The sequence below is a fragment of the Loxodonta africana genome, chromosome 1, assembly GCF_030014295.1.
Source record: "Loxodonta africana isolate mLoxAfr1 chromosome 1, mLoxAfr1.hap2, whole genome shotgun sequence".
Lineage (NCBI taxonomy): Eukaryota > Metazoa > Chordata > Mammalia > Proboscidea > Elephantidae > Loxodonta > Loxodonta africana.
Genome location: NC_087342.1, coordinates 110483418 through 110508827, shown reverse-complemented (window position 1 = coordinate 110508827; position 25410 = coordinate 110483418). Strand labels below are relative to the sequence as shown.

Here is a 25410-nt window from a genome sequence, read left to right as displayed (position 1 = left end):
GGGTCTCTGGGCCGGGTCTGCGGGAGGGAGGCGCGGGGCGGACAAGCAAGGCTGCGGGGGCTTCCTAGAGCAGGCAGCACACCCGAGGACTCCTATGGGGTCATTTGGGGGAGCCGCAGAGCCCCGTGGGGTTCGGGAATGAAGGCGGATTGTTTTCTTCGCAGTCTGGCAGCGCTGGGGGAGGCGCTAGAGGTGGCCGCCCGGTTCCTTGCGCATTTCAGGGCTTTTTCCTGTATTTGGCCCACCTAGCGGTCCGCCAGCCCACACCCGCTGGCGACGGCCCCTCCGCGCGGTGTGGGGCCCGGGCTGCGACGAGGGGCGCGGAGGGCTCACCGCGGCCGCCGCTTTGTTGCAGCTGCAGTGTCATGTCCGGATGCTACTGCAGGGGAGAGCGTGGTACCGGTGCGCGCCGGGCACTGGAAACCGCCCCGTGCATCCGCGCCTCGCATTCCCCAGCAGGGCGCCAGCCGCCCCCTCCTGAGTCCTTCCTTCATCTCTCCTCCCTCTTGGCTCGGGTGGGTCCCAGTTTCTACAGGCCAAAAAACCCTTAGACCCACTCCCAGGCGCCTCCAAAGCGCCGGCTCCCAGCCAGCGCTGGCACTCGAATGGGGTGAGGGGGAAAGAGCTGCATAAAGGAAGACCAAGCAAGTCCTTCTCCAGGCTGCCCTATTCCTTGTTTACCTGCAGCCGGACAGGTGATCCTGCTGGATGGTGTAGGTTCCTTCAGCACCCAAACCGCACCCCTCTGGGGCGTGCCCGGTACCTAGTCCTCCATCACCTACCTGGTCAAAGCCTGAAATCACCCTTGACCCAAAACTTATCCTCAACTCCCCCAAATCCCTTACTCTTCTTTCCAAATGTTCCCTGGAGGTTGGGGGAAGGAGGAGGGGCGAGTTAGGTAAAATAACGTTTGTCTGAGATCAAAACCAAGAGCCACCATAAGCGTGCATGCCTATCTTTTGTCTCTGCAGCTGAGAGTGGAGATTCTAGCTAGAAACAACAAAAACAAAACAAGCAACAACAACACAAGAGCCTACCTTCATGGCAGGGCTGTGTGAAGGAAAGGCAGGCTTGCTGTCTCCTTCCCCCAAAAGGCTCAGACACTGGCTAGTCAAGATCTGCTTAGATCCCAGAGCAATGCAGTTGCTGTGGCCAGAACATTCACGGTACAGACACTCTGGTCGCCTATGTGGGTCTGTGTTTTAAAGGGAAGGGAGAGATTAAAAGTTTGTTGGTGTTAGCATTTATAATGAGACAAGCCCCAGTCTCCCTTCAGAGACTCTTCTCATTTGTAAAGTGGGTAAGGTCACTGGTAAAGTTGAGGTCTGTATCACTGAAAAAAGGTTAATGGCTGGTAAGCAGTAGGGGAGTCTCTCTGGGGCAGTGAACCTGGATTAGCAGTCTTGGTGGGGAGAGAGCTCCACCAAAGTCCGTGGAATGCTGATCCTGATCACTGATCAGTGGAGTTAGATCTATCCCTGAGTTTCCCCAAGAACTTAGATCTGTCACCCTATGCCACCGCATGTTTATCAGGTCCCTCTGATGGAGCCCTGGTGGCACAGTGGTTAAGAGTTTGGCTGCTAACCAAAAGGTCAGCAGTTCGGATGCACCAGGTGCTCCTTGGAAACCCTATGGGGCAGTTCTACTCTGTCCTATAGGGTCACTATGAGTCAGAATCTGAGTCAGAATCAAGTCCACAGCAATGGGTTTGTTTTTGTTTTTAACCCCTTTCATTATTTTGCTCCCCATAGAGGCCACTCTCAGATTAAACTTGAGTCAGTATGCAATATCCCCCTTATTTTACCTTTTAGCATGAGATAGTTGCTTAAAATAAGGTCTCCATAAAATCAAAGAGTAGGTTGCTTTAACCAGAAAAACCAAGAAATAGTTCAGCTCCTTTCGGAAACCATCCAATTGAGCTTACTTAAAAGTTATGCCCTGGATTTGCAGCTGAAGACCTGAGAGTTTAAAGTTGGCTGTATAAAAAATGAAGTTTATACTGGGATGTAGAATCAAATTCAAGGTGTTAACCAGTATCGGGTTCCTTATTCTCTGGCTAACTATAATAAAAAGCCTCCACTTAAATTCATGGGATAGCATGGGTTTGACCCCTTCATTATGCGGGTGACTGAGAGAGGGTGTGTGCCCCAGGGATGATCGGGAACTATGTTATAACCCCCAACCAGGGTGGGAAGGAAATGTACTTTGTTTTTTCTGTCTCTACATGCTCCAGTCTTCAGGACAGGCTTTGTTGATGCGTAAAAAGATGATTTCATAAAGTCATTCTAAGGATTCTTATATCCCGTTGGGATTCTTGGTCATGTGAAAGTGACAGAAAGATACGAGGTACTGGAACCCAGGTAAACATAGCAGGGTGCTTAAGACCCTACTAGGGTGAAGAGTAGAGGAATTAGTGACCCGTTCACATATTACAGTTAGATTAAAAAATAATAACCTTAATAAATGTCTTGCTTCTTATGGCTTTCAGCTATCCGTTTTCCTTCAAATATACCATTCTTTTGTGTATGCAATATTTATATTATTATTGTTTTTCTGACACTTTGTTTTGTTGTGACAGGCTAGCTGCGTAAAGGAGAACTTACTATACGCTTTAAAAAAGCACCTATATATGTACCAAACCAAACCAAACCCAGTGCTATTGAGTGGATTCCCACTTATAGCAACCCCAGAGTAGAACTGCCCCATAGAGTTTCCAGGGAGCGCCTGGCGGATTCGAACGGCCAACCCTTTGGTTAGCAGCTGTAGCACTTAACCACTACGCCACCAGGGTTTCCCACCTATATATATGTATATATAAAATATTATATGTATAAAGAGACAAAGCAATTATAATGTGCCAGGTACTTCGTATACAGTATTTCATTTATTCCCAACATCTCTGTGAAGTAGGTGGTGTTATCTCCATTTTACAGATGAGAAAATGGAGGCTCAAAGAACTTAAGTGATTTGCCCAGGGCCATACAGCTAGCAAATGATGGCACTAGGGCTGGGACCCAGGACTGTCTAACTTCCCAGCTCATGTCCTTCCTCACTCCTGTGTCTCACTGCCTGTTTCGCAACCTCAAATTGCTAGGTGATGAAATGTAGCAACAGAGAAGGCTCACTGGGGGAAAGTTGAGACTGGTGGCTTGGTTTGTTGCAGAACGTAACTGAGGATTACGTGAGTGTCTTTGGAAGGAAGAATTCTTGCCCTTGCAGTTCTGTGTCTGATGAGTTGAGGCATCTGCCATGACATTAGAAAGTAAAACACAGACTGAAAAACAAAATACTATGTGTTCTCAGGCCAAACGTCTGGAGACAGGATAAATGAAACCTTTAGGTTTGTGCCAGTGTTAAGGAATGCCCTAAAAGGGCTTGCCCAATGTGACACAACACAGTTAGAGATGGCCTCTTGCTCTCAGGGAGTTTGCTCTGGACAGATGTAATGTTGGCAGTCAGGCAGTCAGCAGAGAAGGGAGCCATAATTGATAAGGCAATGAGTTCTGAAGTTTTGGAAACTGCTATTCTGTGTGTATTATGAAGCCCAGACAGAAGGCCATTTGCTGTCAGAACCTGCCTGATTGCATGCTTGCCTAGAAAGTACTATTTGTTTGTCACTGCCTTTGGGACTGGACATCTTAGCTTAGTGCCACTTTCTGACCTTTGATTATAGAATTCAATTACCTAGTATGTTGGCACCCCACTTTGGTTGACTAGGCAGGCATGGGGTGGTGTGGTGAGGGCTGAAGTCCTGGATCATGTCAGTACTTGGCAAGTTCAGGGAGAACTTACAGTTACAACTTTGAATTTTATGTCCAGGAGCTTGTTCTCTTTCTACTTACCTTAACTCTGCAATCCTAGAGTGGGAAAGCTGGAAGGGAACGTGAAACTCAGCCGATCTAACTAACATCCGATCTAACTAACATCCTACATCCTTTTCGTTGAGGGGAAAAAATGCTAGATTGGGGAAGTGATTTATTTTTGATGTTAACAAAGCTACGTGGAGCAACCTTTCTGAGCCAGGAACTGTCTTAGGAACACAGAGATGAATTTGAATTTGGATCTTGTCCCCAAGGTACAATTTACATGGTGTTTAAAATAGACATAGCCATTAGTACTGCTGGTTGGGGTTTCACATGCTCATATGTAATCAGTGGAAGAATGGACTATATACAGAGCCTTACACAAAGAGTGATTTATGTTAAAATATTTAAAACACTTGAAGAAACTTTGGCTATTATTTTGAAAGTCAGAGAAAGCAAACAGTTTCAAATCTCAGGATAATCTGCATCAGACCTGGGTAGGAAAAGTGATGTAATCAAGAGAATGGGGAGAGCTCTACTGAAATGTAGGACTCCTGAGTTACTCCGGGAGTCTCCCATCACTCCAGTCAAAATGTAGAGAATGGGATGAAGCTTTCTCATTGAACTACTTCCAAAGGCACATAATACATGTTGAATCTGCCTCAGTTCCATTCCAAAGTAAAGAAGCCTGCAGTGTAAATAAACTATACAAGCAAACCAAAAAGCAAGAAGAAAGTTCTTTATAACAGGATTTGTCCTGCCTTAAGTTGAGAGAAAAAAACGGAGACTAAATAGGTGTAGGAGCAGTGGTGGTGCAGCAGTTAAGCACTCAGATGCTAACCAAAAGGCTGGCAATTCAAGCTGACTCAGCAGCTCCGTGGAGAAGTACCTGGCAATCTGCTCCCCTAAAAATTACAGACTAGAAAACCCTTTAAGGTCAGTTCTCTTCTGTCACTTTTGAATTGAAATTGACTCCATGGCACCTAACAACAACCAGTTAGCTGAATTTGGACAAAGTCTTATCAAGCCGGTTATGGTAAGCACAGTTAGTACCGTATTTTCCAGAACAGTTTTGAGAGGGTTCCTGTCTCCAGGTGTGTCGTTATTGGACTGGGACAGGCGTGAGCTACTGAGCTGGCTCCAGCAGGCAGTCTGTGTACTTCCTGTATCTTAGATCAAAGTGAGCAGACATCACACCTTAACTTCACACTTTACACCATCTGCGAAGATGGGAGGTAGAACCTCTTTGGAGACTCCATAGGCAAGTTGCAAATTGGTTTTGTATTCAGCTGGCCCTTTATAGAGCATGTAAGCCATAATTGGCTTACAAAACCAAAAAAACAAACTCAGTGCCATCGAGTCGATTCCGACTCATAGCGACCCTGTAGGACAGAGTAGAACTACCCCTTAGAGTTTCCAAGGAGCACCTGGCGGATTCGAACTGCCGACCCTTCGGTTAGCAGCTGTAGCACTTAACCACTATGCCACCAGGGTTTCCAATAATTGGCTTAAGCAAACTTTGTTTAAAAAAAAAAATTTTTTTTTTTCCTTTTTGGTGACAGGAAATGGTCCGATGCATCATCAGACTGTTCAGGGGCCAGTATGAATTGAGTGAGTTTTCTTTGCGTAAACTGCAATTCTGATTTGCCAGTAAGCATGAGGACCCTGCTGGCCCTCTTTCCCCAGGCAGACCTGGCAGATTTCGGTGATGTCAGATCACAGCAACTTCCTGGAACATGAGGTCCTTCTCTTCTGTGATGAGAAGCCCAGGTTATCTCCGAGTCTTTTGGGCATGTGTCCAATAACCATCTGGAACCGAACCAGTCTGGACTATTAGATACAGATACGTCTGTTTGAGAGGATAAAAAACCAAAGCCACGGTAGAAGTCAGCTTGGTCCCCAAAGTCAGAACCCCAATTGGCATTAGCAGGAGGCTGGGCTTTGTTGCTGCTGCTGAGCAGCTGCTGAGCTTGGATTCTTTAGGGGAGAGACCATGAGTAAACACTGGCCTTGCCCCAGTGTTTGTATTTGTCAAATTAAAAAAAAAAAAAATCAACAGGAATCTTAAATTGGCTTGAATGCTGCCACCTGGCTTTCCTACTACCTGCCATTTCCAGCCTGAATCCGAGAGGAGAGGAGCTTGGCTGGAAGTTGAAAGCCTGGAGGAACCTGGCAGATGTGGGTGGGAATGTGCATACTTGGGGCTGTAGAGGGGTCGGACTCACTGATACTTACGCTGTTGTTTCAAAGCAGGAAGTGATCTCACTTCTCTTGAGGGGTGCTAAGGGCCACCAGGAATAGGTCCTTCTCCCTAGTTTTGTGGCTAGCTGGATTTTTTTTTTCCCCACACACCAGCACCCTAGGTTCAGAGACAACAGATGTTTGCAGTGCTGGGAAAGTCATGCCCAGAGGGACCCCAGGCAGGAGTGGGTGGGGCTGGGCAGGGTGTGGGTGAGTGGTCAAGGCACTGAGCTGTAGCCCCGTTTTCTTTAGAATATTTAAAAAATTATATCTTAAGAAAAAATTCTATCTTAAGGCTTTATCCTAAAGTAAAAAAAAAAGGAGGTGGCTTTGTAAGCTAAGTCATAACAGGGCAGACCTTTCTATAATTTTCCATTTGTTTCATTTAACCCTCTGCCACCAGAACTGCTTGGTGGCACCTTTGTCCCTTGGAGGCATTTGCAAATCTGTCTGTCTTGGAGAGGAAATATCAGCTTAATGGATATAAGAGAGAGGAGGAGTGTCTATGACTAACAATATATTGGAGCCACATGGGAGCAGCCATGGATTCAATGGGTATATAATAGTACCAAGCGAGGAGCCCTAGTGATACAGCGGTTAAGTGCTCAGCTGCTAATAGAAAGGTCAGTGGTTCAAACCCACCAGGTGCTCCATGGGAGAAAGATGTGGCAGTCTGCTTCCGTAAAGATTACAGCCTTGGAAACTCTGTCGGGCAATTCTACTCTGTCCTATAGGGTCACTATGAGTTGGAATCAACTCAATGACAATGGATTTGGTTTGGGGTTTTTTTCTTTAATAGTGTCCCGGAAAGAGCCTGGTAATGCAATGGTTAAGCACTTGGCTGGTCACCAAAAGTTGGTGGTTCGAACCCACCCAGTGACTTTATAGGAGAAAGACCTGGTGATCTACTTCCGTAAAGATTGGTCTAGAAAACCCTAAGAGGCAGTTCTACTCTGTCACATGGGGTTGCTGTGAATTGAAAATTGTCTCTATGGCACATAACAACAATAACATAGTACCAAAGGAACTCTCTGAGTGGGGTAAATCGTTCATGAGCTCACTGCTAACTGAAAGGTTGAAGATTTGAGTTCACCCAGAGGCACGCTGGAAAAAAGACCTGGTGATCCACTTCCCCAAAATCGGCCATGAAGACCGTCTGGAGCACAGTTCTATTCTGACACACGTGAGGTCCCCATGAGTTGGAGCCAACTCGTTGGCAACTGGAGATAGTACCAAGGAAGTCCCTGGTGCAGTGCAAACAGTTAACTTTCCCGGGTGCTTACTGAAAGGTTGGAGTCTGAGAAGTCTGTGTGGATGTAGCATCAGCCCCATTTTACAGATAAGCAGATGCGGCTTAGGAGAGGTTATGGTCACACATCTGGCAAATGCTGTAGAGAAGATTCAAATCTAGGTCGGTGTGGCTTTGTACACACTGCTCCTTCTGCTAAGTTGTAGGTAGGGGGACAGGTAACCTTAATTTACCAGAATTTTGCTTCCTGTTAAGGGGATGCTTTTGCTGGAGAGTTGAATGTTGTCTTTCCATCAGGTGAGCAGCTCTGTTCCATGATGGTGCTAGGAAGTTTAGCCAAAACTACTGGTTATAAAGTAAGAGCAACCTGTGCGTGTGGATTGAAAGGGGAGGGTGTGGAGGCATTGGCGTGCATTTTCCTGTGGTGTGATTCCAATGGGCAGTAGTGCCATGGTTAAGATGGAAAGATACTCCTGCATATTGAAATGTTATAAATAGGGAATGGATGTGTTGCTTTCCTGCTACTTGGATCATTTTGAAAAATATTTGCTTAGTGAGTCATGGTGTGAAATGAGTTCTGCTTAGCAATGTAGTTTCAACTCGCTTTTCCTGAGAACTTGAGGACCTTGTAGGGTTTTCTTTGCTGCCAGTGTCGTTATTTGTATAGGATATGCGCGTGGGCTCACACCATCTGTTATTATGATTCCTTTTGTTAACTTTTAATTTCAAGTCTCTTAGAAACTGGTTTAACCACATGATATGAGTGGTTCTGCAGGGATGTGTTTGTTTGGTTTATCACACTCACTTGTAGTATTCTCTTAAACAAGTTTTTAAACATCTCCTTACTCACATGGGGTCATCATGAGTAGCAACCAACTTGATGGCAACTGGTTTATAGATTGTTGAGACTGAGTAGAGTATAAAGAGGTGAAGGATGAGAGGAAATTGTTTAATCATTGGCTCTGGAAAAGATATTAGAATTCTGGTCTCCCAGAATACCTTCAGGACAAAACCATCATCTGATTTCATTCTAGTTATGGCTAGGTCAAGCTAACTAGGATTTGAAGAGGCTGGGAGGGTTGAAAAGGCAGAGTGAGAGTCAATGGCAAATGGCCACAGGTTCCCAGAATAATTTGCTGTGTTATTATTCAGTCTTTGGTCTTCCTTTACTTCTAGAAGTCCATGATCTCTCCTCTTGGTTTTAAACCATGTGTACCTGGTCCAGGAAAAATAACAAAATGAACGAGGTTTGTGCGTGCTTCTCTCGTCACTTAGAATGCTCAGGGCCAATGTTATTACTCCATTTCAGCTTTTCAAAGACAACAGAGAGTGTGCTATTCATCTTTGTTTTTCTGGCTCAGCGCCCTGACACATAGTAGTTAAGCAATAAATGATTGTTAAATGAATTTCACAAGGGTATTGCTCTAAACTGTTATTCATTCTAGACAAGTTTAGAAAGTAGTTGGAACTTGAGCTACATCTCAATACTTTGAACTATAACTCAAGAGGATTTGAGTTACTGAGAAAGAATATTTTAGAGTTAAGCAAGTTGGTAGACTAGAAGAAACTAGTGGATGTGGAATTCTTTTTTTGGGTCTTCCCAATTCAATTCTATTCTTTGACAGTGTACACACATTTATGCATAGTTAAAACTAATGTGCCTGTACCTGCATGTGTTCTGTTTTTCTTTGTGTAGCTATTTTCTGTTGTTTTTCATTCATTGGATAAATATTTGTGGAGCATCTACTAAATGTCAGATGTTGCTAGATTCTAGGAATACGATAGTGAAAGACTATTCATGGTCTCTGCCTCTTGGATTTCATGGTTTATCAGGGAAGACAAAAGGAGTGACTTAAGAAAGAGCCAACCATTCAAAGAGCAGAAGAGTCTACCAGTAGAAGGGAATAGCATATGACATGGCCTAGAGGTAGGAAAGAATCTACTGTACATATTCAGGGAATAGAAAGAAGTACATTGTGGTTGGTACTCAGTGACAGAGGAAGGGAATGGGTGGCTAATAGATTGAGGTTGAAGAGACAGGCAGGGGCTAGATCATATAAGACATTTTAAGATGTGAAAGTGTCAGGATATCACTCAGTGCAGTGAAAAGCAGGGTTATAATATGACTTGAATTAAACTCACTCTAACTTGAATTAGGTTTTTTTTTTTTTTTAAATAGATCACTTTGGCTGCTGTATGGAGAATGAATTAAAGAGGGGGAAACATAGAAGCAAGAGTTGTTAGGTGCCATCGAGTCGGTTTTTCAGTCCTAGCGACCCCATGTGGCAGAGTAGAATTGCCTCGTAGGGTTTTCTAGACTGTAATCTTTACAGTTTTGGATCATCAGGTCTTTCTCCCCCAGAGCCACTGGGTGAGTTAGCAGCCTAGCGCTTAACTGTTGTGCTGTCAAAGCTCCCAGAAGCAAGAGGCCAGTTGGAATCTTTTGAAGTAGTTTAAGAAAGAGATGATGGTTCTGGTGTGGTGGCAGTGAAGATGGGGGTTATTCAACAGATTGGAGAGATTTTGGAGTGAGGACTGACAGCTTGCTGATGGTGAGGATATCGGGGTGGGGGGAAGGGGGAGACGAGATTGAAGGAAAGGAGTCATCAAGGCTGACTACGACCTTTCTAGCTTGAGCCATCTATGGTGGTCTGATTACTTCGATAGGGGAAGGCTGAGGGAGGAGTGGGTGAGACTGGGGAGCGTGAAGTATAGATTTTCAAAATACTTAGTACGTTTGAGGTGCCTTCATGCGTACCCTTTTTAGTGATCATATTGGCATACCATTTTTAATGGTGCTCTGATTGGCAGTGTGTTGAGCGATCTTTCTGTTGTCGGGTGCTTGGGTTGTTATTGTTCTACCACTGCAAGCAGCATTAATAAAGATGTCTCTGTTCAAACCAATTACTGTTTCCTTTTGGGTCGTTTCCATGAGGTGTATTCCCAGAGTGGAATTGCCGGGTCAAAGGAAATGAATGAACAGTTTTATAACGCTTGTTGCCTATTGCCAGGTTGTGTTCCGAGAGAATTATAGTGCTACCAGCAACTTAGAAATGTGCTTTCTACCCCACAAGCCTACCAGCATTGGGGTTATTTATGCTGCCTTAATACAGATATGTAAGTGTCCTTGGTTATGGAAATTTGCATTTCAGTAGTTGACATTCAGCTAGGGATGTTCTAAGTTTAGCCACACAATGATTAACTTTGTAATTCCTCATGTAGTCCACTCAGTAGTCTTAACTGTTGGGTGGAATTTGTGTTAATCTCATTTGCATTAATTCTTTATAGATTTTTGGTTACAGGATTTTATTAGCTGTATATGGCATGCATTTTCACATTTTATGTTATATTTAATAGTACAAAAATTTAGTTTTACATATTTAAACTTGCTTTCTTGTGTCTGAGACTTGTTGTTGTTCATTTTGTTTTAATAGTCAGAACTGGATCTCTATCTTTACAGATGGAATAAATATTCTGATTTCTTTGAATTTTTGACCGTTTAAATGTTGAGATTGTTGATTTTTCTGAACTTGAGTATCATGTTTGTGGTAAAGACTACATCAATGTGTATTGGGTTCATATACATTGCTTGAGTAAAGGATTATATGATCAAATAAGTGCAGGGTTCGACAAAGTTGCCATTTTCTGCAGCACTTCTGCAGGGCTTTCTGGAGCTATCACTGTTGTTAGATGCTGTCTAGGTTGGGTTCTCTAGAGAAACAAAACCAGTAAAGTGTATAAACATAGAGAGAGAGACATTTACATCAAGGATACGACTCATCCGGTTGTAGAGAGTGGAGCGTCCCACTCTGTGGGTCAGCTGCTAACTGAAAGGTTAGTGGTTTGAACCTGCTAGCCAGTATGAGGAAGAGAAGACCTGGCAATCTGCTTCTGTAAAGGTTACAGCCTACGAAACCCTATGGGGCCGTTCTACCTTGTCCTATAGGGTTGCTATGAGTCAGAATCGACTCGATAGCATCTGTCTTAGGCTGGGTTCTCTAGAGAAGCTAAATCAGTAAAGCATATAAGTATATACGTAGGGAGAGATTTGTATCAAGGAAATGGCTCACACGGTTGTAGTGGCTGGAATGTTCCAAGTCCATGGGTCAGGATAGAGGCTTCCCCTGATTCACGTAGCCATACGGGCTGGCAAACCCAGGATCTGCAGGTCAGAGAGCAGGGCTCTTGCTCACAGGCTGCGAAGATTGATGAATGCCAAGATTGGCAGACAGGACCGGAGGTAAGCTGCTAGCTTAGGCTCCAAGAACTGGAGGTCAGACACATAGGAGCCAGCTGCAGGATCCAGAGTGAGCAAAAGCCCATGAGGCTTGTCAGAATGTCCAGTTATATTTGATGCAGGCCACATGCCCAAGGAAACTCCCTTTCAACTGATTGGCTACTCACAGCAGATCCCATCATGGGGGTGATTACGTTATATCAAATCTCAACATGGAAGTGATCACAATGTCATACAACTGCCAAGCCACTGAAAATCATGGCCTGGCCAAGTTGACGTACAATCTTAACCATCACAGATGCCGTCAAGTTGATTTCAACTCATAGTGACCCCATGTGACAGTAGAACTGCCCCATAGGGTTTCCGAGGTAGTGGGAGAAGAGACCTGGCAATCTGTTCCCATAAAGATTAAAGCCTAGGAAACTTTATGGGGCAGTTCTGCTCTGCCCTGTTAAGGTCACTATGAGTTGGAATCAACTTGATGGCACAAAACAACAGCAACAGTCTTTACAGAAGCAGATCGATAGGTCTTTTTCCTGCAGAGCTGCTGGGTGGGTTTGGACCACCAACCTTTTTGTTAGCAACAGAACGCTTAACCTGTACCATCATACTCCTCATTTTAATTGTGCCTCTTCGAGAGAGGGCCATAATCAGGAGCATTTTCTAAACTTTTTAGACCAAGTGGTCCATAATTTATCTGTAAAGAGCCAGATAGTAAATATTTTCAGCTTTGTGGGTCATATAGTCCCTGTTGCAACTACTCAGTGCTGCCTATATGGTGTGAAAGCAGCCCTAGGTAATACCTAGAGGAACGGGTGTGGCTATGTTCCAATAAAACTTTATTTGTGGATGATGAAATTTGAATTTCATATACCCCTCATGTGTCACAAAATACTATTATTTTTTCCCCCCAAAACATTCTTAGCTCATAGGCCATGCAAAAACAGGCAGAGGCTGGAGTTTGCCCATCCTTGTTTTAGACCATAGAATTATAAACATCTTGTAGGACTAGATCAAGGAAACATGCTCTGGAAAATGCTCATTTAAATTCTGTGCCAGTTGTCTAAAGTGTACTTATTAATAGTAAATTCTTTCTCTTCTCTTGTTTTTTCATTTGTTGTGTAAACCAAAAACCAAACCAAATCCAGTGCCATCGATTCAATTCTGACTTATAGCGACCCTATAGGACAGAGTAGAACTGCCCCCCATAGAGTTTCCAATGAGCGCCTGGCGGATTCAAACTGCCGACCCTTTGGTTAGCAGCCGTAGCACTTAACCACTACACCACCAGGGTTTCCATTTGCTCTATACTAAGTTTATATTTTAAACCTTTTTTTGAAAATGCCAACTGGCCTTTTTTTTTTCTTCCAAGTCAATGCCATGTAGCTGTGTGTATATATATATACATTTTTTTATAGTATGCTGTAAGTCCAGTTGGATATGTTTTAGGATTAAAATCTGGTGTCTTTGACATACTCCTAAGGAATTGAATATTTCTCAGGGATTGGATTTTTTGCATTGCAATTAGGAAACTTTATAAGATTATCTAATCCCAAAGGAATGAAGCTAAAATAGTGGAATGATAAGTGGAGGGAGTGATAATTAAAATAATATTTACAGAACACTTACTATGTGTCAGGAGTCCTGGTGATGCAGTGGTTAAAAGCTTGGCTGCTAACCAAAAGGTGGGCAGTTTGAGTCTACCAGCTAGCTGTTCCTTGGAAACTCTATGGGGCGGTTCTACTCTGTCCTGTAGGGTCGCTGTGTGTTGGAATCGACTCGACGGCAACAAGTTTGGTTATGGGTTTACTATGTGTCAGCCATGTTCTATCTGCTTCACCTGTGTTACCAATTAATTCTCAAAACAATCTTATGACAGTAGGTATTATGATAATCTCCATTATACCAATGGGGAAACTGAGGCACAGGAGTTGTGCCACTTTCCTGATAGAGCTGGGCTGGCCTGGCACATTTCAGGCCAAAATAGGTTGTGCTTATATTTCATGCTGGCGTTGCTGCATTGGCTGGTGTCCTTGGTTTTGCCTTGGTTTATATGCTCTTCTGCAAATCTTTAGTGATGGACACAGAAGAGTATTTCCCTATACCTATCCCAGTTGTGGAAATCCTGGTGGCGTAGTGGTTAAGTGCTATGGCTGCTAACCAAGGGGTCGGTAGTTTGAATCTGCCAGGCGCTCCTTGGAAACTCTGTGGGGCAGTTCTACTCTGTCCTATAGGGTATAGGGTCGCTATGAGTTGGAATCGAATCTACAGCAGTAGGTTTGGTTTTTTTCGTTTTATCCCAATTGTAACCCTGTGGGGCAGTTCTACTCTGTCCTATAGGGTTGCTATGAGTCAGAATCAACTTGAGGGCAATTTTTTAAAAATCCCAATCGTGTTGTATATAATGCCAATTCATTTACTACTTAGTGGCTAAATAAATGGGCAGCTTGCCCTTGGCTCCTCTATGTAGATGGAGGTCTTAGCCTAAAGAAATAGCCGCTGCGATGAGGTTCTGTGGTCCAAGGACTTAATGTGGAGTGCATACCGTCTTCTGCATTGCAGGTACCAGGGAAGACAGCATCTGGGTTAAGTCCTGCCTGTTTTTTTCCTTTTCCCAGTGTTCCCTGAGGTTGCCTTCCTCCAGTCCTGTAGTCAGCACATCTAGCCTTGGCAATCTCTATATTTGCCAGCTTGAAAAACAGCCCCTGCTTTTGCCCTGGTTACAGAGGTGTGTTTTTTTTGTTTGTTTGTTTTTTTCTTTAAATCAGAGAGAATAGTAGGAAATGCAAGAGTTGACTGAATTTTGATAACATAATTGCAGTTTTGTCTGTGATCTGTGGAAGGCTTATCCTGAAGCTTTTCTCTTGATAAATTCCCCCCCCCCCCGCTTCAGATCTAGAGAATTCCAAGCAGCCAATGTCTTGTTACTACAAATGTGACATGATGCTCAAAATAAAATGGTCGGAAATTCTGGGGGTGTCCAGCTCTGCCAGGCTTTTGTCTTTTGATCATGTCTTAGAATGTTTCATAATCACCATCTCAGGAATAACTTGATTGCCTTTTCTTTGTTGCCATCGCCACAATAACTGAGTTTCCTCTCAAAAGATTAGCTTTATGCAGCATTTAGAAAAAAAAAAATTGCCACAGCAAACTCACAGGCAGTCTCCCTGCTTGTCCATTTTGAATAGACAAGAGTTTATCACTGCCTTAAGTTGGGTCATTTTGTATTAAAAAAATTTCTAGACTATGATGAGGAACAAGAATGACATAAATATGTTGTAATTGTAAATTACGAGAATTACTTTTATTGTTGGGGTTGTGGAATAGGAATTATTAAGAATAGACATCAGCGTTCTGGTGTGTATTAGCACCTCTGGGTGCTTCTTCAGTTGGGTTAATCTCTGGACCCAAAACTAGAAGTGACAGGACAGGTATAACATGGATCACTAGGGTGAGTGCTGAGACCCTGGATGACTTTATATCTGGTATCTTCCCTCCTTTGAAATTTGCTTTGTCCTGAGTTTTACCTCTTAATCACTCAGTAAGTACTTATGGTACTTCTACATTCTGTACAAGCTGGGACAGTACTGTGCGCTGATATGGTGATACCATCCTGGATAAATGAAATTTACCAAATAACTGAAGTTAAACTAGAAGGACCGTAGATAACTTCTGGAGAATAATCTCTTCATACTGTGTAGAGTTCTAAGCACCAAGTTAGTGTAATCTTTGAAAAAAGGAAAAAGAGTTTTTTTTTTTTTTTTTAACTCTTTAGTACATGAGCTTGTCATTTAGAGTACCATGCTGAGCATAATTCTCATGAGCCAGTTGTGGTACTGAAAGCAGAGTGATGCCTTCAGGGTCTTTGAAGGTGAAATGAACTATTTGTCCCTGCATTGACAGGTCCCAGAGTGCTTTACTTCTTCACTTATTGTGGCTATGTTGTGGAGGCTCTCTTTTTTCACACTCACTTTCATTACCCTTGCTTGTCTTCAGCAATCTCCCCACCATCACACTTTAATTTGCTGCTTCTAATTACTTATGGTCTACAAATCTTTTCATTCATTTAATCAAGAAACGCTTGCCAGGTATATCATGAATCAGGTGCTGTCCTTGAGGGCTTGCATAGTACCAGTATGTGAAATAGACCTCATCCTTGTCCTCTTGGAGTTTGTAGGACAGAGGGGAAGACACATTAAACAGATAAATGTAAGATTTTGATCAAATAAATGTAAAACCAAACTCAGAAACCAAACTCATTGCCATCGAGTCAATTCCAACTCACAGTGATCCTGTAGGACAGAGTAGAACTGCCCCATAGGGTTTCCAAGGAGCGGCTGATAGATTCCAACTATCGACCTTTTGGTTAGCACCCAAGCTCTTAACCACTGTGCTACCAGGGCTCCAAATGTAAAACCAAAAAACAAAACAAAACCCATTGCCGTCAAGTCCATCCTGACTCATGGCGACCCTATAGGACAGAATAGAACTGCCTCATAGGGTTTCCAAGGAGCGCCTGGTGAATTCAAGCTCCCGACCTTTTGGTTAGCAGCCGTAGCACTTAACCACTATACCACCAGGGTTCTCAGAAAACAGGTAAGTGTAAAATTATGGTGGTCATATCAGGAGAGATTGTGAAACCTGTTTTAAGTGGGAAGGGCAGGGATGGCTTTCCAGATGAAGCTCCTTTCACTGTTAAAGATTTTGGGTTGCATCCTAAGTCAGGTGGGAAGCCATTGAGAGGATGAAAGGATCAAATTTGGTGTGTGAATTGAGGTGGGTGCTGAGAAAAGCCAAGAACTCAGTTCTTGCTAGTCTGTCAGAGGGTCTGAGGGTTCCTGTGTGTGAGCTCCTGGTGCCGGCATCTTTTGACATTTCTTTTGACTGCTGAGAGCAGAGGTTGGAGGACTTTTTCTATAAAGGGCCTGATAGTAAATACTTTGTTTGCAAGCCAACTATCCATCTCTGCCTTTGTAGCCTGAAAGCAACCTATTGTTGTTGTGTACCGACAAGTCCATTCTGACTCACAGCGATCCTATAAGACGGAGTAGAACTGCCCCATAAGATTTCCCAGGCTGTAATCTTTATAAGGCAGATCGCCAGGTCTTTTCTTCTGTGGAGCTGCTAGTGGGTTTGAAGCTCTGACTTTTCACTTAGCAGCCGAGCACTTACCCACTGTGCCACTGTGGCTCCGGAAGCAACCTAACCAAACCTAAATGAATGGCTGTGTTCCAGTGACATTTATTTATAGCATGTGGATCTAGTTTTCTGCCCCTGGCTCAGAAGATACTTTGCTTGTTATTTCCACAATCTCCATTATTGAGGTGGTTGAGCAAGGGAGGAAATGTAATCTGTGTGGCTGTCTGTCCCTGGCCTTGAGCTGCTTATAATCATTAGGGGAAGATAAATACATACACTTATGAGGCCATTAGCAAATATTACAAAACAATATGTAATTAAGTACCAAAATGATTAACAGAAACAGGAAATGTGGTGAAGAGGTCAGCTCATCTGCTTGGAATCTGGGTGTCTAGGAATAGTTTATTAAAAAGGCTTCACTGGGAAGGTGGAACCTGAGGTCAACAGTCACAGAATCCCAGAAGGTTAGAGTTGACTACAACTTAGTCTAGCCTACTAATTTAACAGGTGAGTAGAATGAGGTGCAAAAAGATCAACCGCCTGACCATAAGGCAAAGGCCGGGTGGTACAAACGGTTGAAGTGTTCAGCTGCTGACTGAAAGGTTGGAGGTTTAAGTCCACCCAGAGGCAACTTGGAAAAAAGGTCTGGTGATCTATTTATGAAAATTCAGTCATTGAAAACCCGGTGGAGCACATTTCTACTCCGACAGATGTAGGATCGCCCTGACTCATAATCAACTCAATGGCAACTGGTTTTTAGACAAGAATATGAGTCTTCTGTTCTTTAAATCTATGCCCAAATATTCTTTCTACTCCAGATCTGGTCCTCCTGTGTGTGCTGAAAATACATAGTGGTAGATGCATATTAATAGGGAGGAGGGGACAGGTTGAGAGCTTCCAAATCATGGACTGTATTGAGACTTCTTTTGTCCTTGAAGAAAAGCACATCTCAAAAGACTGAGAGCAGCATGGCTGTATCTGTCATTTGGAATGGGAAGGAAAGAAAAAAGAAACTGGAAGGTGAAAGGGGGAGAAGGGGAATATAGAATATAGAAAAATGTGTGCACACAATGATATATGGTCAAGGAAACCACCTACATGTTTTCATTAGGGAGAATCTAAATTAAGGCATAATCCATACTGTAGAAGAGAACTTGACTGTTATAAAGAATGAGGTAGCCTATATGTTCTGACATGGAAAAATTTCAGTGCCAGTCTTAGACACTGAACAAAAGTAAATCCTAGAACAGAATGGATGGCCTGTCAGTATTAGATGTGTAAAACAAATCAAAACTAAAAGCAACTGAAACAGCCAACTTAAAATATATATGGGTGTGTGTGTGTGTGTGTGTGTGCATGTGTGTGTTTTCAAATGCTCAGAAATGGGTCTGGAAAGATGTGTACCAAATTTGAGCAGGGACTTAAACGTTTTACTCTGTATTTCCTGATTGTTAGGATTATTACAACAGTGTTTGTTTTTTGTTACAAAAATAAATAAATCTAATAAATTGAATAAATAGATTTAAAAAGAACATTAAAACACTAAAAAGTACTCAATTGGGTAAGAAGTGTTTCTCGTAGAATCAGAGCATATGAGAGCCAGAGGTGTCTTTGCTTAGGCTACCTGTTGCTGTCTAATTGATTCTGACTCATAGTGACCCTATAGGATAGAGTAGAACTGCCCCATAGAGTTACCAAGGCTGTAAATCTTTGTGGAAGCAAACTGCCATGCCTTTCTCCCTCCAAGCAGCTGGTGGATTCGAACCACCAACCTTTTGGTTAGCAGCCCAGTGCTAACCACTGCGCAACCAGGGCTCCTTTGGCTTAGGTTAACCAACTAACCAACCCGTTGCCATCGAGTCAATTCCTACTCATAGCGACCTTATAGGTCAGAGTAGAACTGCCCCATAGAGTTTCCAAGGAGCTGCCTGGTGGATTTGAACTGCCGACCTTTTGGTTGGCAGCTGTAGCACTTAACCACTACACCACCAGGGCTTAGTTTAAACCAAAACCAAACCCACTGCCATCAAGTCAATTCTGACTTATAGCAGCACTATAGGACAGAGTAGAACAGCCTGATAGAGTTTCCAAGGCGTGCCTGGTGGATTCGAACCGCTGACTTCTTGGTTAGCAGCCGTAACACTTAACCACTACGCCACCAGGGTTTCCGGGCTTAGGTTAGGGGGCCTAAAACTTGGTTGGGCATCAGAATCACTTGGAGCGATTAAAAACAAAACCAACTAAAGCTAAAACAGCAAATCCTGGCCCCACTGCAGACTCAACAGTGATCTCAGGTGAATGGTTTGGACGTGTGAATTTTTTAAAAAGATTCCCTGGTAATCGTGATGCTGCCTTTGAAGCCTGAAGCTTTGGTGACCCTCTAATCTAGTTTACCAACCTCTGAACAATTGAGAGAGCTCAGGGTCTGAGCCTCAGGTGTGTGGGCTGACGCCTCTTGCAATGTTCATTGTCTATTTCCTGTTTGGGTATTAGCTGCAGCCATCATCTAAACTTGTTTTTGTGTTACACAGGGAACGGTCTAAACTTAGTTAACCTCCTCCCCACTGCCCATTGCTTCCCCCCCACAATCAGCTTTGAGAATGGTGGTGGTTAGTGGGAAAAGCCCTAGTTCTACATTATGATTCTTCAGTTGATTAAAAGGAACTTTTCTTAGGTTCTGTCTGTGTCTTTGTAAAGAGAAAGAGAAGTTGCCACCTCCTCGTCACCTCAGCAGGGTTTCTGTAAGGAAAATGAACCCTCAGAGCAGCCGTTCCTCCAGCTCTGGAGCTCAGACAGGTTTATCTGTTTAGTCCTTACCTTTAGAGTTGGAAGACATTTTAGAGGTCCCCTAGCTCAGTGATTTTCAGACTTGTTTTAGCGGTAAAACCTTCTTCAGATGAAGTCCTAAATTGGATGCTCCATTAGCAAATTAGTATAGCAAGCCACTGTGTTTCAGGCAGCCGTGGGAGGGTTGGAGCCCTGTGTCCCGCCCCTGCCCTGCCCTCAGTTGTATCCTCCAGCCCAATGGGCAGCCCTGGGAGCTGTGTTCTGCCCAGCACTCTCTTGAGTCCAATTTGAAAGTCATTGATTTCCTCTTCTTCCCCCTTCCATAGATAATCAGTCACCAAATCCAGGTGATCCAACCCACCAAATCTATCACCTTCTCTCCATTTTCATGACCAAGAGCCTAGCCCAAGTTGCTGTTAGCTTCTACCTTGGCTTTAACCTTCAGAGTGGGCTTTCTCACCTACTTCCCTCTACCCCCTTTGCCTTCCACTCTGCAGCCAGAAAACTTTTTAAACTCACAAATCTGATTATATACCTCTTCTCCCCTTCCTTCCCCCTATATAAATATATAATGGCATCTCATTGCATTTAGGATTAAGATAAAGATTCTGGAGCCTCCCCCAAATTTAAGTATGGACACTCTGCCACATCTTAAGGGAGAACCACCAAAGCTTCTTAGTTTCCAAGCTGAGCTTCCTTCTGCTTCCGGTTTTTATGCTGGGGTTTCTCTGCCTAATCCCTTCTGACTTCCCCTGCCCTGATTTAATTTCTGCTTCTTCATCCTTCAAAGCTATTCCAAAATGTTTCTCTGACATCCCTGAATGAAAAGTCTGCTAACCCCCTCTTGGGAACTCTGTATTCCCCCTCCTCAGGAATCCCCATTCTGATGAAGTTATTTCTGGTGTAATTAGTTGTTTTCATCAGTTCCCCCTTAGAATGCAAACTCTATGAGGGCTAGAATAGAGTTTTCAAGGTTCTGTTCTCAGCCCGTGGCACAGAGCCTTGCACACACATAGTAAGTCATCAATAAATCCTTGCCCGATGAATTCATAGTGTATAGGTTTTGCACAAATCTCATTTCTAGTGTTTACCCTCCCCTTGGCTATCCCTGAAGACTGAGGAGACATCATTGTTAATGAGCTCTGTTTGTAGGAGCTCAAACTGCCTCCTGGAGGCTAAGATAATTTAAAGGTCCAGTTTTAGCACTGCATTGTCTAAAGCGGGTTACTCAGCCCCATGCAGTGTAAATAGTCCTGAGACTTGCTTTAATTAGAAACTTGATCGGTTATTCTAAATGAACAAAGAACTGAAAAATCCACTTGAAGGATGTAGAAGAATGTGGGTGGAGTGGGGCTTGGAGGTAGGCTTTATGCACTGCTGTGGGACCTCTAAGAAGCTGTGGTGGCACAATGGTTAAGCACTGAGTTGCTAACCAAAAGGTGGTTTGCACCTACCCAGCTGCTCCACAGAGAAACGCTCCTGCAGCGGTAACAGCCTAGGAAACCCTATGGGGGAAGCAGCAGGGGAGCTTGTCCCTGTTTCCCCTCCCCCTTCCCTTCTCTGGTGGACTCCTGGGCCCACCACATCTCAGAAACAGGAAGAGGGGAACCCCTCGGAGGAGACTGGCTAGGAGAAACAGAACACACAGGAAAAGGAAGGTATTCTCTCTGAGAGAGCTAAGGAGGCAAAGCTAAAGGCCAAATGTCCATGCCTAGGACAAAAGCCTGGAGGGCTCAACTTCCTTCTGAAGAGACTCCAGAAAGGACAAAAGTACTTTGACTCGGAAGACTACAACATGGCCAAAACCAAGATGAATAAGCAGCTGCCAAGTGCAGGACCAGACAAGAACCTGGTGACTTCCCACTCCACAGAATTTGCCCCAGAGAAAGACTTCACTGATCACCAGCAAGCTTGTGGGTGGCCAAGTTGAATGATGCCGCCTGGGACTCCTGCCAGATCCCGAGATGCTACCCCGCTGGGCTCCGTGCTGGCTCCTGCTCGTCCCCGCTTTTGCAGTCAGGGAACAGGAGGTGGCTTGGGCTCAAGCTAGAGAGGCAGAAGCCCCTGCTCGTCCATGTCCCAGTGGAGCTTTTTGGGCTGAGCACTAAGACCTTAAACCTATTTTGTTTTACCTTTTTTCCAAATAGCTGCTGGGAGAAATTTCAATGAAATACTGGGGGTGGAGTTGAAAAGGTGGATGGGGTGAGTGACTTGAGGGAATATGAATTAGGGCTTGGAGAATTAAAAAAAAAAAAATTCCTGACTATCTTCCTTCTTAACCTTGTGGCTGGTGTGGGGTGAGTGTTGGGAAAATGTAGAGTGGACTAAAGATGAGGGGTTCAGTTCAGCTCTGTAGAAAAATGCCTTGTTTGCTTGGATGTGGCTGGGGACTTGGTGTCATAAAAAAGAAACTGTCCATGTATATGGGACGAATGCAAACAGCTCCTCTGGTTCTGCAGAGCAAGCTGAGAATCAGTGTTAATTGTTCATAAAAACGTGCTGTCCTCTTGAACTAGATTTGCCGGGGGAGGGGGAAGGGGAGGAGAGCAGTGAGTGTGGGGAAAAGGGGCTATGCGTGCGGGGAGCCCCATAGAGCCCAGGGGATTTTTTCAGTATTTGAAATTAAAAAAAGAAGACCCACAAAAAAAAAGCCAACCCAGAAAATAAATAAATAAACTCTATGAGGCAGTTTTACCCTGTCACATGGGGTTACTATGAGTCAGAAATCAACTCGATGGCACCCAATAACAACAAGGGGACCTCTGATAGTACAGTAATCAGGGAACTGATGCAGAACCTGCCATCCCAGCTGTCTTTGGCGGTGGCCGCAGTGATGAGTCTTTAGAACTGCATGTCCTGGGGAACTATATGAAGCTATAGGAAGCCTAGCCAGGCCCCCCACCCCGAGACACACACAGTGTTCTTTGTGACCCCCCTATTCTCCTTCCGCTGAGTTACCCTCCTGGGTGTGTGTCTCCCACCCAGATAAGGAGACGGACTGAGAACACATGATGGTGCTGATCCCCAACTCCTGCACCATCCTGTTTTCGTCTCAGTTTAAGGAAAAGATGAGTATATCCTTATAAACTAAAAATTTGTTATAAATTTTATCACTTAACCAATCTCTGCTTTCGTTTAATTTGCATCAGTGTAGTAACCTGTCGTTTGTGTTATTTATACATCTTTTCAAACTTCTAGAACATTGCAGCTATCTAAAATTGCTTTTGCACTTAGAAACCAGATAACAAAGAACTCACAGGAGCACGGAGAAAGGGCACTTATGCAACCTCATGGGCTGGGTCTTTAGTGTCAGGGAGATTGGGTCTAATCTTGTCCTTGTTGGACTTGACAAATGGAACTTGGGCTCCACAGGATGGTGGTGGGCTTTTTTTGTTCATCTGCCTAATGCTCCTGCTACGCTCACAGTGGTGGGGGCGAATATTGCAGATGGAAGGAACAAGAAAAGGTAAAGCCGGAACTGGAAAGGGAAGACATTACAGAGCTTTGACAGGAGGTTCTTTTTCTGCAGCATCCAAAATGAAGTTAAGCTTCTTAACATGAAAATCACCATCCTGTTTTTGTCTCAGTTTAAGGAAAAGATGAATATATCCTTATAAGCTGAAAATTTGTTATAAATTTGATCACTTAACCAGAGGCAGCTCTGGGGTAGGGTGAGGAGCTTAAAGGAAGATACTTTGGTTCAAGTAGTTAAACTTTGGGGAAACCAAATCTTGGGTTAAGTTTCAGGGAGCTTAAAAAGACAGGTACTCTGGTCACTTTGGGGAAAAAAAAATCTTGCTTTATTAGTTCCTGACACAGTGGCAAATTTAGAAGGCATTTGCCATGTTGGGGAACTGATAGTTTGAGGTGCCATTATATTCTTGACACATAACCTTTCTCTATTTCATAAAGGATAGTGAGAGCTTTATTGTTGGGAAAAAATGATGATTTTTCTCAATCTTTGTTGATGAAGAAGAGGTCTTTTTTCAAATTGTGTTTTAAATAAAGGTTTACAGAGCAAAATAGTTTCTCATTAAAAAATTAACACGTTGTTTTGTGACATGGTTGCCAACCTCATGACAAGTCAACGCTCTCCCCTTCTCGACCTTGGGCTCCCCATTATCAGCTTTTCTGCCCCCTCCTGCCTTCTTGTCCTTGCCCTTGGGTTGGTGTGCTCATTTGGTCTCTTTTTGTTTTATGGACCGGTCTAATCTTTGGCTGAAGGGTGAACCTCAGGAGTGAGTTCATTACTAAGCTAAAAGGATGTCTGGGGGCCATATTCTCAGTGTTTCTCCAGTCTCTGGCCAATAAGTCTGGTCTTTTTTTTTTAGGTAGAATTTTGTTCTACATTTTTCTCCAGCTCTGTCCAGGACCCTCTATGGTGATCCCTGTCAGAGCAGTCAGTGGTGGTAGCCGGGCACCATCTAGTTGTGCAGGGCTCAGTCTGGTGGAGGCTGTGGCAGTTGTGGTCCATTAGTCCTTTGGATCAATCCTTCCCTTGTGTCTTTGGTCTCCTTCCTCCTCCCTTGAGAAGAGCTCTTTTTTAATATTCATTTTAAAACTTTTTTTTCCCCCTCTCAAAAGGACCTCAGGATTTAGCACACAAATATAATTCCCTTTCCCTCAAGTTTTCATTCTGAAAGCTAGTGTAAAATCTTGTCTAGCTCAGTGAAGTTTCTGTTCTGTGAATTAAATTAAAATGTCTATGGAGTGCCTTTTGTGGGACCCAACTTTGTACTTTGGCTGCTCAGTGACTGCAGGTCCACACCCCAGTGACTGTGGCCTTCAGGGGCTGAACAAACAGGGCGCGAATCTAAAAGCATCAACTCTGTTGTTTAAAGTACATTACCAAGAATGCCAAGGACCTATCTCTGTTTAAAAAACAAAAAAAAACAAAAAATTGTTTAGCTTCACATAGACGAAACTTCTCAAAAAATTGTGCCACGTCTGCGGTGCTGTGGAAATAGTAACTTGAATATATGCCATCTTAGTTCTCAGTTGCTTTGTCCTGACATCGAAAAGTGGCCTCTTAACTTTTGGGTCATGGAAAGAAATACAAATATTCAAATTATTTTCTTCTTCTATTAGGATTTTAACTTCTATATAGTGCTTATAGTACTAGCTGCAGAGCGCTTGCACATACACATTCTCAGTTGATTTCCATAATAAATTTGAGAGGTATCGTCAGCTTCATTTTATAGATAGAATAAAAAAAAAGCTGACGGAAAGGTCAAGTAATTAAAGCAACCTCACAGCTAGTAGATCAGGTGCTAGGAGTCCCTGTGTGGTGCAAATGGCTAAGCCCTTGACTACTAATCAAAAGGTTGGTGGTTCGAACCTACCCAGAGGTGCCTCGGGAGAAACCCTTGGCAATCTGCTTCTGAAATATTAAAGCCTTCAAAACCCCATGGAGTGGACCCTGACAGTCATGGTCCCCGGACCCTTTGTTAGCCCAAGAATGGAACCATTCCCAAACCCAGCTTTATAGACAGGGATTGGGCTGGACTATAAGATAGTCAATGATACTGGTGAGGAGTGAGATTCTTGGCTCAAGTAGACACTTGAGACTATGTGTGGCAGGATGAGAAGGCAGAGGGGGACAGTAGCTGGTTGAATGGACGTGGGGAATACAGGGTGCAGAGGAGGAATGTGCTGTCTTATTAGGCGGAGAGTGGCCAGGAGTACATAGCAAGGTGTGTATAACTTTTTGTATGAGAGACTGACTTGATTTATAAACTTTCGCCTAAAGCACAATAAATAGATAGATTAAAAAAAAACCCTATGGAGCACAGTTCTACTCCGCACAAATGGGTCACCATGAGTTGGTCATGGTACTAGTCAGATCTTTAATATGAATGATGATGGTGGCGTTGGGATTGATCCTTCCTTACTTCTCATGTGTTCCTATATAACACCTTCTTGGTTTTTGTTCCTTCCCCCTCCCTTTTTATTTT

The 25410-nt window shown here is 43.6% G+C and overlaps 1 protein-coding gene and 1 pseudogene across 1 annotated transcript in view; both read left to right on the top strand.

Annotated features, from left to right (window-relative positions):
- The window catches only part of TNFRSF21 (TNF receptor superfamily member 21), an 83795-nt gene that overhangs the window by 578 nt on the left and 57807 nt on the right, over positions 1-25410 (top strand). The gene's annotated exons all lie outside the window — the stretch shown is intronic.
- LOC135231551 (alpha-endosulfine-like) lies at positions 36-25406 on the top strand (annotated as a pseudogene).